Source organism: Pinus tabuliformis, chromosome 3_2, assembly GCF_031772625.1.
Source record: "Pinus tabuliformis cultivar Carrire ecotype Pingquan chromosome 3_2, CPIR1, whole genome shotgun sequence".
NCBI lineage: Eukaryota > Viridiplantae > Streptophyta > Pinopsida > Pinales > Pinaceae > Pinus > Pinus tabuliformis.
The window spans coordinates 482,818,139-482,834,401 of NC_142302.1; positions in this window are offsets into that span (position 1 = coordinate 482,818,139).

The window sequence follows — 16,263 nt, forward strand, 5'->3', positions numbered from 1 at the left end:
TGTGGAGGCTTGAAATGTATGTTTTGACATGTACATGGATTTCAAAGACCGAATTATTTGACTTTGAAAGGATCAAGCATAGTTGAGGAAGAGAGTGATGCTACAACTTAGTGATTATCTAGAACCATATTTCAATATAGTTGTGATGTCCTTGGTCCTTTCGTTGATTTGGATCATTCTTCATGTCTTCTTCTACCATGACATTCAAATCTTCATCTTTTCGGTGATTGTTCTCTTGAATACATGGAGGATTTGATGGTAACCATGAGGGAGTTCTCTCGATCTCTGATTTTGATGTCTGCTCTTCATCAATCATAGCTCATGGTTTTATGGTCTTCTTATTTGAATCTTCTTCTTCTAGATGTGGTCCTTCAATGATATCAGGATAATCTCTTTTTTACAATACTCTTCCTGAACTATGGTGAATACCATTGAGCTCAAGAGGAGATGTTTGTAAGTTTTGTACCTCAACGTTGTAAGTAGGCTGAGATACTTAAAGTGTGGGTTTGGAAATGGTGGTACAGGTAGTTGAGTGGGAGTGTATATTTGAGATGGATGTGGATGGGGTTGTGGTTGTGGTGGAGGTGAATGATAAGGATAACATGGAGTTTGGTATGGAGGATATTGAGGAAATTACTGAGGATATTATGGATGGCTCCCATAAGTTCCTTTCCAACCTTGTTGCCAAGATTGGTTTTGGGGTTGAGACGGCCAATGTTGCTAAGGAAAGGGTGTTTTCCAATTACTATGAGGTGGATGTGCATAAGCTTGAAATTGTGAATTAGGCTTTTGCAACATATCAGGCTTAATAGGCTGCCATGGTCCTCTTGGAGCTACATAACATTGTTGCATTTGCAATTGACTAGCTCCATTGTTCTCTTGGTGAACTTCCTCCAACCTTGGTAATGATGGACAATGTTTAACATCCTATGATTCTGCAACACAAATATCAACATTTTCATTTCCTTCATCTTGCATTCTTAACATTTCTAGTTGTTTTGTTAGATTGCTAAGAATTTCTGTTTTAAAATCATCAAACGAATTTCCAAGTTTACTTGACTTACCGATCTTGATGCTGATTTACCTACTCTCGATTTTCCTCTTAATATGTGTTTGCATGTTTCACAAATTTCCTCATATGATAATTGATATACATCACCTCTATTCATGATATTAAGGAGATATCCATTAATCCCTAATTGTTCTAAGTAAGAGGGTTTTTAGTGTATCGGATCTTAAATAATGTAGTTTTCCCCTCTTAGCATTATACATGAACCTCTCTATTAGATCCTCTAGACTCTCATCTTCTCTTTGATTCATTCTAAATATTTCTTCTTTAAGATCATGATCTTTATATTTTTCTAAAAATACCTTTTGCATATCATTCCATAATCTTATTGAATTAGTCCCTAAACTCATGAACCATTAAGAGTTTTATCATTCAATGTTGCCAGAAACAATCTCAATTGTTGAGATTTTAATAAGTAACCATAAGATCTACAAACAATCTCAAATTCAAAGAGAAAGGTTTCCAGATCCTCTCACCTTAGACCATGAAATTTTGGAAGAAAATATGGAGGGATGTTCTTCATGTGCACACTTCCATTAGTATCTTGGATGGGAAATCCGATAAGATCTTCCTCATTGTCATCATTGCCATCAATTTCTTCAACATTCTTCACCATCTTCTTCTTCTACCTGCAAAAGTGAATGGTGATATGGCTCTTACTTCACCATGTGATCAATTGGGGGAGTGGGTTGGTGTTGGAGAATTTTTTTTTTTTTTTTTGTGATTGAATGGAAACTATAACGCAATGCAATTTTCTACTTTTGAAATTAAATATGCCTCATGATTGTTTTGTTTGCAAAAATTAAAAAGAAATGAATCAACTAGGGAAGAAAACAATGCATACTTTGACGCCTTCCCGGCAACGGTGCCAAAAAGTGATGAGCTTTGGTATTGCAACAAGAATCCTGCAACTCCCAAGGCTACCGACTTTAATTATCAACCCGGGGTTCGTACAAACTTAAGAGGTGTCGGCACTATATCTATGACATACAATGTGTCCTTCCTTTGCTGTCATGATGTAATGGAGTGCATGTACTAAAATCAAATCCTAAATGAATTGTAAAAAATGAAATGTTTGAACTGGAACCTTAACCTATTGCAAGAAATAAAATACAAGGAAAGAGACGTAAATTCAATGCTAAATCACACCATGTCCTAATTAACTGCCAAGAAACTATGCTTTGCAATAACGCCAGATTATCATGAACCAAATGCTACTATCTAATAATGGAAGTAAGAAGCATCAAACATCACTAATGTGCAAGTAAAGGGACTGAAAAAAAAAATAAAAAATAATAATAATAATAATAATAATAATAATAATAAAAGAAAAAAAAACAAAAACAAAAAACAAAAAACAAAAAAAAAATTAATAATAATAATAATAATAAAAATAAATAAATAAATAAAAATAAAAATAAAAATAAAAAATAAAAAATAAAATAAAATAAAATAAAAAATAAAAAATGTTTTTGTCCTTTTGTTTTTTTCATGCAAAATCAAGTATGCAAACTAATATCTTTTGGTGATGTGGAAGGTGAATTAAGGATGTTGGAGGTTGGATGGTGTGGGAGACCCTTGGGGGTTTTTGGTGACTTCCTAGAGGTTTTCCATCAATTCGGCTTCAAAACAAGCTGTTTCAGGAAAACCTACATGATGATCCTGTAGGAATTACAGGAAACCTACAAGATACATTTGAGAGAAAAAATGTGAGGCGTTGGAGGTGATGGGAGGCCTAGGAAATGTGTGTGATGGGTGGAATGGAGTGGGAAAATTCCTAGGATCATTCAGAACTCAAAACCAAAGTCGAGAGATGAATGGATTCACTCAAAAAGCTTGGAGAAGTTTCCTTGTGAAATGATGAAATTGGTGAGGGTTTAATGAACAAACAAATCAAAACCAAATTGGATGGGACAAATTTTGTTATTAACTAGGATGTCTTAGGTCCCTATTCCAAGTGGAATCACTCAAAAAGACCTATTTTAACCCATGAAAAAAAATAAAAATAAAAAAACTCGCTGAAAATCTAGAAATTTGAGAACTAGTGAGCTAGTAAATCTAAGAAGTACCTAACCAAATCAAGTGAAAATGCAATGGGGTAATTTTTGTTATGAACTAGAATTTCTTTTTTATCTGATGTAAGTGGAATTAATTCGATTGAATCTCGTTAGCATGCTCTAAAAAATAGTATAAATTTACTGTTGTTAGCTAAAAAGGAGGTCCAACAATCTAGATTTGGGAATACGAAGACTAATCCAAGCAACTAAATGATTATTATGAACTTCCAAATCTTTTCTAAGGATGAAATAATGTTTGTGATCCTGGAAAAGAACTTACATCAACCATTTAACTCAATCATACAACAAGAAATCATTAAGTCTGAATGCAGAAATAGAAAGAAATAAAAACTAGAGATGCATGTGAATAAGAAATGAAAAGAAGGAAAGAAAATGATATAAAAGGGCTCTGAGGCTCCTGGGATGGCCAAGCCCAAGGAAACTCAGAGACCTATGGAGGTGAACAAGATTTAGAAGCTGAACATGACACCAATCTTCATTATTTTCATCAAAAGAATTACATACCTGCAAGAAAATACAATGGAGCTGCAAAAATAAAATCTTTCTCCACAATAACACTAATGAAAATCTATATCTAGAGGCCAATTTGACTTGGTACTTATACAAAATTATTAGGAATCATTCCCCATGATGATTAGTGGATCACATTCCTAGATTTTCTTAATCATAGGAGTTCCACAATTTGTGACATAATTCCATAATATCTTGTTGACTTATTATTTATTATTGATCCTCCAGTAGTAGGGAACAAGTCCCTAAATTATCTCCTCCTCCAACTCTTCATAATCTACCCAATATTCTCATAATATTCCACAAAAAAAAATATTAGGCACAAATATTCAATTATTCATAAACCTTCCTAATGAATATATTAAAGTTAAAAATAAATTATCCAATGCAAAAAGAGAGTTTTAATGTGCTGAAGGATGGTCATATGCCTTAATTTATGTTTTAAATTAGAGGCATGGGCCTTAATTTATGTCTAATTTAGAGGCCCATCACTAGTCACAACTACATTATCTAGGGCATAACGTCTCCAAGGTAGGAATCTTAGTTGACCCTGCCAAGATAAAAGCCATAAGAGAATGGGAAACTCTAAAGAATGTAAATGAAGTTAGGTCATTGATGGGTTTGGCAGGCTATTACCAACGATTCGTCTGAAATTTCTCCAAGGTGGGCCATCCCATTTCGGCATTGCAAATAAAAGAGAAGAGATTTGAATGGACTGCATAATGTGCAGAGAGCTTTGAACAGTTAAAGTAATTACTTACTATTGCACTAGTACTGAGGATTGCAGATCCTAACAAGGATTTCATAGTTTGCATAGATGACTGCATGAAAGGACTTGGTGGATTTCTAATGCAAGAAGGGAAGATAATATACTATGAGTTTAGGAAGTTAAATGAGAATGAGGTGAATTACTTGACTTATGAATTAGAATTAGATTCCATTATTCATGCTCTAAAAATGTGGAGGCATTAGCTCCTTGACAAGAAATTCACGCTTATGACCGGCCATATTGGAATCAAGTATTTGTTTGGAAAACCAAAGCTGATGTTAGGAAAGCAAGATGGATTTCCATGCTCAGTAAATTCAACTTTGAAATCAAGTACACAAATGGTAAAGAAAACAAGGTCATTGATGCCATGATCAAAAAAATTCAGACAAACCACTTAGCAGTGGTAAGTTCTTACATATTGAATTTGACAAAAAATATCAAAAGTGTTGAACTTCAAGATGATAAACATCTACACTTAAGATAAATGTTGCTACGACATTATGAAGATGAAGAATATAGCCTCAATGAGGATGGGCTAATCAGGTACAAATGCATGGTTTATGTCCCTAACAACGAGGAAATGAAATGACTGATAGTGAGATAATTCCACGTTAATCCTTACTCATGTCATCCTGGATACCATAAGACCCTTACAACCATTAAAAAGCCCTACTATTGGAAAATTTTGAAAAATGAACAGGTTGACTTCATGGTAAGATACATAGGATACCATCAAGTAAAGGTTGAATGTAGACACCCGGAAATATCATTGTAGCCTATCGCCATACCAGAATGGAAATGGGAGGTAATTTCTATGGATTTTATTACAGGATTGCCAAAAACATCCGGACAACATGTTGCAATCATGTGAGTGGTGGACAAGCTGAAAAATGTAGCCCATTTCGTAGCAGTTAAATCCACTAACTCAGCTAGTGATCTTGCACAAATATTCATAAAAGAAATTGTGAGTCTACATGGCATTCCCAAGAAATTTATATTAGACAAGGATGTCAGATTTACTTCTAGATTTTGGAAGGAATTGTTTGCAGGATTGGGAACATAATTTGCATTTAGCACATCCTATCATCTGCAAACATACGAGAAAATGGAGAGGATCAACAGAATCCTTGAAGACATATTACGAATGTACGTGATGAACTAGCCCAAGTGGTGGGAAGAATACCTTAAAATTGTGGAGTTTGCATACAATAATGGGTACAAAGAATCCATACGGATGAGCCCATTTGAGGCATTGTATGGTAGGAGTTGCAATACTCCTATCCGTTGGAGTGACCTAGTTAACAAGATCCATGTAGGGTCAGATATGATCATAGATATTGAACATTAGGTTCATATAATAAATAAGAACCTAAATGTGGCACAAGATAGACAAAAAATCTATGCATATCAACATAGGATGCACAATGAGTTCTAATTTGAGGATCATGTTTATCTAAGAATTAAACCTAAGAAGAGTTCCCTAAGAATTGGGATGTGTTCCAAGTTGGCACCACGATACTATGGACCATTTGAAATCCTTGAGAGTGTTACACTAAAAAATGTCACCATGACCACTTACAGTTAGTATGGCTCAAATCAACAGTCATGCTACCCTCTTAGGCAAGTCTTATGCCTCTGCTATCCATCTCAAACTCAAAGAAGAGAGAAAGTCTTGTAAAAAATATGTTTATCTCTGGGGTCGCAGGTTCTCTCTAGCCTCACCTGCGGGGACGCTGACCATGTTCACAAAAGGTGCGTCCTTGGACGCTCTGTATGTTAGGGGACAGGTGCGTCCTTCTGTAAAAGGCAAAATGCGCGAGTTTCATCTTAAAAAAGTTACTTGTGGTTACTTCTAGAACTTTCTAGAGGTCGGTTTGATGATTTGGATGCGCCTCCAGTTGGTTCATGTATCTCTATTAAGGGGGAACTTATCCCATCAATAAGGGAGCTATCCCACCCAAAGAGGGGGATTATCCCATTGATGGTGGACCTGAATAACCTCTTTACAGCACTATAAATAAAGACATTGAGCCAGAGGGAGGAGAGGTTGGAGCTATACATTTTCTTTGGGTAAATGCTGCAGAAATTAGGACTCCCATTTAGAACCTTGTGAGGAGAGATTGTCTTTGCTTGATTCTACTTGGAAGTGGGTGAGCTTTGTCAAAGTAGAGGAAAACCCTTGATGGACCCTGGGAGGAACTTGCACAACACCAAGGCCAGGTTGTAAGAGTTTCTTTGTTTCGTTATTAATACAAACTGGTTTATTTTTCTCAATAGCTTGTGTTAATGAGTTATTTCATGTGTTCCTTGGTCTGCATGTTGAATATATGTTTTATTATATGAAATGCAAGTGCTTGGTAATTGTTTGATTGTTTGTGGTTGCAGGAATTGACTTGAAGGAGGAGCTCATCCGGATCGGCAAGGACGGACTACAACAACCGCGTTTTGGAATAAGGTAAGCCTAAACACTTGTAGTTTTCATGTTTTAAAAGGTATATTTAGAGAAAGATCACTCCATTTTGTCTTGTTTGTCGCTAGAGAGTTTAGACTCCTAGGGAGGTCAGTTGTGTCCGCACAAACGACTTTTTCCGCCACGACAAATTGGCGACTCCGCTGGGGAATCCATTAATGAGAGAGTCTTTTCCTTTGTGTGAACTTTGCTCTGTGAAAATCACTTTTATTTTCTGGTTTTTGACTGTGAGAATTAGTATTTGGGTGGCTTAGCTTCAGATTTAGTTAGATTTGGTTTTTCTCAACTTTTCCAGAAGGACGCACCCTCTGAGTACTGCACAGTGCGTCTTTGGACGCGCTGTTGCCGTTTGCACAGAGCGGGCCCGCACCTGTTATAACGGGTTGCCTGCGTCTTCCTGTAAAATTTAGGAAAAGTCCATTTTTTGCTTCAATTGCTTTTAGATTTTGATTTTTCTTAGTGTTTTCTACCCAGATCCTTTAGTACCCTGTCAAGAATTTTCACCTAGACTTGTTTTGTGAGCTTTGAGTGTTTTAGTGGATTTCAACGAAGTTTAGGCCTAGGGTTTGATTTTTCAATAGGTCCTGTAGTGACTTTGACGGTAGAAAGTTGTCCAGCCTTAGATCTCTCTGGTTAGTCAGCCTTCTTAGAAGTCGGGCCTGTCGTAAAGTCTCCTTGTGTGAGCAGCTTGCCATTTAAGTTGTTTTGGGTCAAATTTCGAATTACTTGTTTATAAAGTGTTGATTTCCATTTTACAAAAGAACAAAAAGATTAGAGTTTTGTTTTGACTAGTTTTTGGTTCTGCAATAAGCTAGTCCTTGATTTGATTGTGATCAAGTAAAACACCTTAGAATAATCATTGTTGGTTTTGGCCTCGTTAAGATTGCTTAGAGTAAATTCACCTTTTAGTTTGTTTATGAGTGCATTTTCATAGATTTTAATAGTTGTTAAGATTGATTTTTGGTTATATTAGATTTATTTGCTTTATTAAAAGAAAAATACAAAAACATCTTCTTTAAAAGTCTTGTTTCAAGTAGCTTTTTGTTTTTGAAAGAGAAAAAGAGTTTTTTCGTGCATGTAAAGAGCGGTCATGTTTTTTATGCTTGGAAAAGACAAACAAATTGTTTCTTTGATTGTTTCAATTAAGAAGTTGCTTTTATAAAGATTGCATTCTCTCAACTTTTTAGTTAAGCAATTCATCGAAAAAGTAAAGTAGTGGGTAAATCATCCTAGGTGCATTTTGTAGTGGTTTCGAGTCGAGTCAACACACCACTGGTTTCACTTCCATCACCTTTTGACTTAAGAAACAACCTTAAAAGTAACGCTTAAATTAAAATCAATCTAGTAATTTTTATTTTTCTAGGGCTCTGAAACACCAACATAGCTTAGGCTAGGGTCTTGGAGTAGGTGAGTACTTAACTCTCCAAGACTACAAAACCAAACAGATAGTTTATCTTGAGTAGATTAAATCCAATTGTTTCAGTTATACTCTGGGAAAGCTCCTCTTAAAGGAGAAGCACGAGCTCGTATCCGAACCAGTGAGGGGATCATTCCTCCCTCGTTGGGAACGACGCCAGACAGTACGTATTACAAACGGTAAACCTCGGATTAACCATTGTCGAGGAGCCAGGGGTCACTTATCGGTAAACCTTGGATTGTTGTCAAGGAGCCGGTAAGGGGATTGGAGCTTGCTACTCTGCCCTTGCGTGCTGTCGGAGTTTAGACTGTTCCCCCAGGTGTAATTGTTGTGATTGGTAACTTTAGTGACCATAATCTTTAGGGTTCTACCGAGGTGACGGTGGAGGGAAGGTCCCACTGTACCTGGAGCAGACGTCGGTTATACTCACTTGGATTTTCCGGGGGGTTCACTTCACTTCGAGACGGTTAAAGTGGAGGAACTTGTGCCGGTCTATTCATTAAGCAGGTTGCCGGGGTAACTGTTCCACCCGCCATTTCTGTACTGAATCCTGCGAGGTTGGGCCTAATCACCAACTAGCGCTTTTGGTCCGGAAGACTACTGTTTGTGTGTGGTTTGACGCTCTAGATTATTTAGGCGTGTGCTTCAAATTTGTTTGCTTCTTTAGAAGACTTTAGGTGGTTTGATTTGAAATTTTTACTTTGTTTTCGTGTGTTGTAGTTAAAAATCTTTAATTGTGGCGGAATTACCGAGACAGTCCCGTAGACTTCGGGGCCAGTCTCCTGAAGTTGTTTCTGTGGCCGAATTGTTGAGAAGATCCCGTAGACTTAGGGGATCCCCTCCTCGAGACGACCCGGGTAATTTAGAAGGGTTAAAGGTCCTTGTAACTCCTCCTAGTGACAGTAGAGTAGGTTCACCTGAAGAAGGAGAATCTTCCTTGGTAGTCCATCCAGATTACCAAAGTTTAGAAACAGGTTACAATCCCGAAATTGTTACAGTTTCCGAGCTTGCTGGTAGTTTTTCATCTGCCAGTGAAATAGGCGAAGAACCTGAAATTTCCGAACCTGTTACTCCAACTTCTAGTGTCCCTGATTCACCGAGAATAGAAAGAATTATCACCGAAAATATACCTTCTGGTTTGATTGCTATAGAAGAACTTGCTCCAGAAGAAGATATAGGTGTCTCTCACCTTGAAGGTCAACTTACTATTGATCTAAGGGAGCGTGAATCCATCTTTTACAGTCCTCCTAGAAGTACTTCTTGGTACCTTGCGTTAACCAATTTTTTAGACAACTCAGTCGGTTTTTCCACACCTCGTACTCCTTTTCCACCTGGAGGTATTCATACTCCTGTAAATATGTCTGGTCAGTCGTCCGTGTTTACACAAAGTCCTGAATCTTTTTTACACGGCGGTCCTTCTGTTCCCACTGGGTATCAGTCACTTTCTGGTACCTTTGCGGGGGCATCTCCTCAACCCATTGATCATGGGTTATTTGCTGGAAACAATGGTAATATACCATTGGGTGTAGGAGACATTTACATGATGTCAGGTTCAGTTCCCGTTTCCCAACCTCAAGGTGGCCAATTACCGCCTGGGGGGCAACCGCAGTTAACGCCTGGGGGGCAACCTCAAGGTACACAAATTGTGTTTGGGGGGCAACCTCAAAGTCAGTATGTACCTATGGTGCAATACTTACCTCAAGGTCAACCTCAGCCTCAATATGTACCCCAAGGTCAACCTCAGTATCAATATCAACCTCAAGGATGGCAACCTCAAGGGTATCAACCCCAAAGTTATCAACCTCAAGGGTACCAACCTCAAGGTCAAGGTCAACCCCAGTATCAGTATTTACCTCAAGGTTATCAACCCCAAGGTCAATACTCAAGTCAAGGTTATCAACCGCCTCAAGGTCAGTCATATGTTCCAAGTATGGGAACTGCACCTTACAATTATCAATCCTACCCTCAATCTGGTTATGGATCTCAGTACCCTCAACCTGTTACGAGTCAGTACCCTGGAATGTTAGTGTGGGATCCCTCACAGGGTCAACAGGTGTTGCAGCCAAGTGTACAGATGCTTCCTCAAGCTGGACAACCCGTAGTTTCTGGTCCAACCCAGCAACCGTAACCTGTCCAGCCCAATGTTCAAGCTTCTGTAGCTTCGGTAGTTACTCAGCCGGCAATTGCACCTAGTACTCCATCTCAAACGGCTGCTGCAACTACCGCTACATCTACCATACTTACTTCTGGAGTATCGACGGCTCCAGTTTCTACTGTCCCTGTTACCGCACCTCAGACATCTTTACCGTTGTCTGGATCTACGATTCAAACCACGGTCCAGATGCCTGTAGGTCAGCCTGGTATAAGTACGGTTGTGACTACTCAACCTCAATTTGTTCAACCTCCGTACCAGGGACAGTACCAACCTGGGCAAGCTGTCCAACAGCCGGTTTACCAGTATCAACCGTATCCTGGGTACACTTATCAACAACCTCAACAACCCCAGTACGGTCCGGTTAATCCTGGTTTTCCAGGAGGATATAATATCCCAAATGCGACTCCTGTTCCTAGTTATCCTGGATATCCTCCTCCTGGGGCTGGTATTGTGACCCAGAGTTTTAGAGATCCTAACCGGCAATTACCATTTATTGCAACTTTAGATTTACCCGACTTGACGCGCCTAACGAACGATCCAATTCAATATCTTCAGTTCTGGCCGCCAATGCCAAATAAGTTGCCCAGTGATATACCCAAGTTCGAAGGTAAGTCTGGAGAGGATCCGTCCAATCATGTGATGACTTACCACCTCTGGTGTGCTTCGAATTCTATCTCAGATGATTCCATCCGCTTACGTCTTTTCCAGCGTACACTCATTGGTCTCGCGGCCAAGTGGTACATTGAGTTACCACGGGCCTCTTTTTACAACTTTAGCCAGTTAGCTACCTCGTTCTTAACTCACTTTCAGTTGCCGGTCAGATACAATAACGGCACGGAGTTATTAACTTCACTAAAACAATCGACGTCCACGTATATTTCTGATCACATTCATGAGTGGAGACGTCGAAGGCGATTAGTGAAAGTTTTTATCCCGGACCAAATCTTAGCTGAATGGTTTGTCAAATCATTATTACCGAAGATTACTGAAGATGTCGCTAAGGCTGGAGTAGTTACTGAGGAGCAAGTCATTGCTCAGGCACAATACCTTGACTTAGTTTACACTCAGTCGGGTACGTTACACGAGAAGATTCCGGATCTTCCAAAGTCGAATCAAATCGCTGCTGCTCCTTCGGGATCTCATGCCGCTGATGGTATGATTGGTATCGTGACTACGAAGAGTAAGAAGAAGTCTTCCAAGGCCTTCAATACTCCAATTATCACTTTGCCTGATTCTCCGACAGGAGAGTCTTCTCCTCCTGAACTTACCGCCGACATTCACGCTGTAGAGTCATCTACGGCCAAATCAAAAAACGGTGGAAAGAAGAAAGGAAAGAAGAAGGCTAAAGCAGACAAGGCTCCAAAGGAGAAAACTGAAAAGTTGGAAACCAATGACGAAAAACGCAAACCTCGATATCCTTGTCTTATTTGTGAAGAGGATCATTTTACGAGAGATTGCCCTCATCGGGCCGAGGTTGTTAAAATAGTCAAAGGTTCTCCCACTCCTGCTGTGTTAAAGAATCCATTTCCAGAGCAGGAGAATAAGATGATAGGTTCTTCTTCGAATGCCAGTGAAGAACCCATTTTGATGATGTCTCATGTGAGGATTGCGACTCGATCGCAAGATTACGGTAGTAAGGCTCCTGTTGATGGCAAGGAAGCAGAATCTTCTCACTCTAACCCATCAACCTCAGCTCCTGGTTCTGATCCACTACAGATCGAAAAACCTAACCCAGACTTAGTGATTAAGCCGCCCGCCAAGGGTGTACTTCGAAGGTCTGCTTTCAATCCACATGCGAGAGCAGCCCAGAATTACAACATTGTTGAGGACTTAGCTGTTTCACCTTCAGCAATGTCGGCACTCGAAGTGCTGCAATCATGTCCAGCACAACGGAAATTGCTTTTGTCGGCTATCGGAGCTGTCGATGTTCAGGACCCGAACCTAATGATCTTTGATCTAGAAAATAGTACACCACGTCTCCCCCATCAAATGGCTTTCCAAATTCCAGTGATAGTCAAAAACAGGCCTATTCATCGGACTGTGATTGATGAGGGAGCTTCTACGTGTATTATGTCGATTCAATGTTGGAGATCGCTTGGTTCTCCTTCGTTGAACCAATCCCCCACCATCCTTAAGGCCTTTGATGGCCGTGGGTTCCGTTCGTTTGGTATTCTACAAGAATTGCCTATAGGGGTTGAAGGTAAAACCGTTAGTCTGGATGTGGAAGTGGTTGATGCCCCTCTAGACTACAACCTTCTTTTGGGTCGAAGTTGGTCATATGCTATGACAGCGGTCGTTTCATCGGTCTTCAGAGTAATTAAATTTCCACATAACGGTAAGATCGTGACTATTGATCAGCTGACATACTTTTCATCCGACCCAGCCTCTTTAGAGAGTATCCAGCATGTTGGTAAAACGACAATCCCTTATAGGGACGTTGGTGTAGGTTTAGTTAAGGATTCCGGTTTACTGGGAACTTTTCCTCTCCCTCCACTCAGCGCAGATCCTTCATTTGCAACCATTCATATGATTACATCAGAAAACATTATTTATGACGATCCTTGGTTCGTCCCATCTGACTCTGAGATAGACTCACTCGGTGATGTTATGCCTTTGAGTCCATATGAAATTGCTTATGAAGCTCTCATGTCTTTTACTGACTTTCATTATAATAAATAAGAACCTAAATGTGGCACAAGATAGACAAAAAATCTATGCATATCAACATAGGATGCACAATGAGTTCTAATTTGAGGATCATGTTTATCTAAGAATTAAACCTAAGAAGAGTTCCCTAAGAATTGGGATGTGTTCCAAGTTGGCACCACGATACTATGGACCATTTGAAATCCTTGAGAGGATTGGTCCAATGGCATACAAAATGGCTTTACCTCCTTTAGCCAAAATTCATGATGTTTTCCATGTTTCTTTAATGAAAAGATATGTACCGAAATCTAATCATGTGATTGATTAGTATTTTATATAGGTGGATTCAAAATGAGTTTTCAAGCCAAAACTAATGTGCATTCTATACTGAAGGAGTCTTAAGCTCCGAAACTAAGCCATATAATAAGTCAAGGTGCAACATAAGCACTTTAGGCCAGAGAAGGCCACGTCAGAAATGACTGATTCCATGAAGGTAAATTTCCCTTTTTTGTTTACTATGTAAGCAAGTGTCTATGTATTTGTAAACACTGTATAGAGTTGGGTATATATAACTCCATGAAACAACATGTTTTCATTTGAAAAAATCTTGGCCTATGGGTGAAATAATGCCGAGGGTGGCATTCTCGCAAGAGGGAGGGGACTGTGACAACCCCACCAAGGTTATATCAAAAAAAGGCATTGTAATCACACTATGAATATATGAAAAAAGAAAAATGAAAGGGATCTGAGTCAAGGGACACAAATTACAGAGCTAGGAAGGAGGATGGCTTGCTTGAGATGTTGTGAATTGGTAATAGAAATTTGGAGCTTCTTGGATAGCCATTAAGACTACTAGTGCATGAAATTAATGAATCATCTCTAATTATTAAATGAACTACAATAGAAGATACATAACCCATGTTTCTTGAGCAAGGGTAACAAGGAAAAGAGGACAAAAATGCAGTTCTAGGAAATAGGGGCTAAGAAGTTCCAAGAAGTAGACACTTTAGGAGAGATAACAAAAAGAGAAATGGATCACCCAAGAAAAGACAGAGAGAGAGAGATCGATGAGAATTATAAAAGGAATTTAGATGTGAACAAAGTAGTGGAATATCCAAGTTTTGTTGGGACGGTGAGCAGAGATGGTTGAAGAGAAGAGAAGGGGATTGGTTCTTGGAATCCATAGAGGCTATGGGTTTAGTTGCTACTCTCTAGAACCCTATAATAACTTGGGGTACCTAGAGGCTATGGGTTGAGAGAATCCCTGAAGCCCTGTAATATATTGGGTCCTTGGAGGTTGTGGGTTGAGAGAAAGGTCTTTGGATCCATGTAATAGATTGGGTCCCTGGAGGTTGTGGGTTGGGATAAAATATCTAGATCCCTGTAAAGCTTGGGTTCCCTGGCCCCTGTCAGTTGATATAGTTGTCTCTAGATCCATGTAACAACTTGGGAAGATACCATCCTAAGTAGTTTCAAGGTAGAATTAGTTGAAGACGATAGTGATAATGGATTCTAGACTCCTAGAAGAAGTGAATCACTATGTGTACACTCAGGGTGAGATGGAGCACCTATGGACCCACGGTGTTGGTAAAGGATGATAAATGATTGTAGGGATTAAGGAAGGATGTCCTTCAGAGTCTCTGCAATTTTTGGCAGTTGAAATCTACCTCCTCAAGCAAGCATCCCTCCTAGCCTCTATAATATGGCTTGAGGGTAACAACAACAAGTAACTGCAGCCACAACTATCTATGGTTGGGTGGAGAGTCCTTATCCAAGACTCAGTGTCCCTGCAAGGATTAAAGATAAGTGTTTATCATCTATGAACAAATCATAATGCATGCTCTAGATTTGTGTTGGTATTTCCTATATGTGTTACCTAACATTTGTATATGTATGTCTATAAATGCACCTTAGTGTTGATCATGTTAGATATAGTAGAATATGTGTGTCGCTTATTGAAAAGAATGGTATTGAGGAATAAAATATGGGAGAATGAGACTCGAAACAAGAACCATTTCTATGTGAGCAACTTTCTAGTATTCCCGTGATTTAACATTTTAATGTATTAAACATACAACAGACAACAAGACATTAAAAATAAGATGTAATCCTAAATTTGATGATATTATAAGCAATATGCCTAAGTGCGTTAAGAAAAAAACATCTTTAAACGAGAGGCATTAGGACATAGACAATGATGAAGGCCTTGAAGGCCTGAATATTGGCCTAAAGTTAACAAGAGGGCTCATTGACCCTTTTCTTCTTATTAAAGAAAAAAATTACAATGGACAACCCCGTGTGGTGACGGTTTGAGTAATTTAAATCACCCTTAGCTATTGACATCAAACCAATGTGATAAGGAAAAAGTATGATTGATTGAATCTATTATTATTGAGATAGGAAAGGATAAGGCCCCTAAGGGAAGGCATATCTAACCTTACACCCTCAGCAAGTGGAAAATCCATTGTTGGCATTTTTTTATTGACGATGGGGAACGAAAAGGTTGTACACAACATCATGGAACTGCTTGCAGTGCCCAAAAGGATCCTGACACCTTTGAGTGTGGTAGGAGAGGTGTAACCCCTTCAATAGTTCACCCCAAGCCCTTAGTAATTAATGGTTGTAGGACCACTGCCATCCCTAGAATCCCTTGTTCGGGATCAGGAATATTAGGGGTTGAGACTCATTGCAACATCCATTACTCAAGTTCAATAGGGGTAGCACCGCAACATAGGTTAATGAACTCTTATTGTTGGTACCAAGTGTTTTCAAAAGACAGGATTAGGGCGAGACATTTGATTCTACGCTATAACTAAAGAGACCACATCATGTTGATTAGCATAAGGAGGAGAAGCACTCCTATACGTGATAAGAGTATCCTTTCAAGATGTATAGCAGACTACTAAGGCGAGGTCCCTGAGTCGGATGATGGCAAGGGTGGAGAGCTTCTTCGATGAGTAGCAGAGAGATGCAACTCATCTTTAAAAGGTTGCAATATTATCCAATTAGGGAAGTGAATGCTAAGCGCAGAAACCGATGATTGGTTGTTAAGATCACATGGCCAAATATCGTCCAACTAGAATAGCCAAGTAAGGTGATAAGGTCGAAGGGTCGGAGGTGAGGTGGTGAGAAACCATGGAGAGGGCACC